A 1553-nucleotide genomic window follows, 5' to 3' on the forward strand; every position below is an offset into this window, starting at 1 on the left:
CCATGAAAAAGAATGAAATGCTGCCATTCACAACAACATGAATGAGCTTAAAGAAAATTACGTTCAGTCAAATAAGCCAGACACAGAAAAATACTGCATGTCCTCACTCATAAGTGTGACCTACAAAAAATAATAATAATAATAATAATAAAATAAATTAATAAACAATAAAAACAGAAAGAAAGATACGACAATCACAATTTGTTGAACTTTCAAAAGAAGAGAACAGAACTGAGGCCACCAGACGTGGGGGAGGGAGAGGGGTGTTACCGAGAAGTTGGTAAAGGGCCACAAAAAGTGATTACATTGTGTGATGTTGAATATACTTATTATCCTGATTTGAGTGTTACATATTGCACACAGGAATTGATATTCAATGTGGTACCCCACATATATGTACAAGCAATTATGTTTCAATTTTAAAAAATTATTTTTAAGACACTGAATGAGCTAGCCTTGGAGAACCAATATTCAGATTACATTCTCCCTCTTTCCATAGCAGCAGAATATGATTTTGGAAAACTCGATACCAAATCCGCACTGTTGAAAAGTGTCAAGAACAAGCAGCGATGAACTTGGAAAGCAAAATTCTGATCTTTGTGTCTCTGCTAGATATATTACCAGAAAAGAAAACTGGCAATGATTGTCAGCTGCAAAATGCAGAAAACTGAGAATCTCATCAGCTGGAACTTTGCAAACTTGTTATGCCTGCCTTAAGTTTAATGACACCCTTGCCCACCAACTAAGTCAAGGTGACTAATAATGAAGAAGGTGTTACGAGTGACTCTTCTTTATCATACAAGTATAAACAAAACATTTAAACACAAGAAAATGTCTTTTAAACTAATTATGCTATGAAGAGATCATCTTGTGCTTTTGGTTTATCATGAATAGACAAGTACTGAGAACGTGGGAAGTTCTATTCTGTGCAAAAATGTGAACTTACTTCTTTGATAAATTTTGACTCTACCGAATACTAGTGAATTCCAGTTATCCATCCATCAGTTTTCTCTTATTTAGATGAAAGATTAAAGGAAAAATTTGATAATCTAAATATGAATTCTATTTTGCTTTGTGTGTTTAGCTTTTTTCTCTTTTTACATATTGAAACCTTCAGTTTCCAAATCCCTCCAGTGGGTGCTTATTTTTAAAGATTACATACCTTTTTGGGTTTTTTGAGACTGAAAGATGATTTTTTTAAAAGCTTAAGATAACTTTATGCTAATTTGACTTTATTTTAGCTTTTCTTAACAAAAATCCACAAAAAACCCAAAAAACTCAATTTAAAATTTTCAAGCAAGCTCACATGGAAAAAAAACCACTGAATTTTATGAACTATGTCTTTGTTTTATGTACCATTTTTAAAACAGACTGCAAATTTTCAGATAATCATTATGTATAAATATCATGCACCTGAAGAATATTCTGTCCATAATTTCTTTTGTTTTAACTTTGATGAAAGTTTTTTTGTTTTTTTTTTTTGTCTTTTTTTTTTTTCCATGTCCGGCAACGGGATCGCAACCCTCGGCGTTGCCCCCGCGCCTCGCTCAGCC

This window comes from Galeopterus variegatus, unplaced genomic scaffold (assembly GCF_000696425.1).
Source record: "Galeopterus variegatus unplaced genomic scaffold, G_variegatus-3.0.2 Scaffold6377, whole genome shotgun sequence".
NCBI classification, from domain to species: Eukaryota; Metazoa; Chordata; class Mammalia; order Dermoptera; family Cynocephalidae; genus Galeopterus; species Galeopterus variegatus.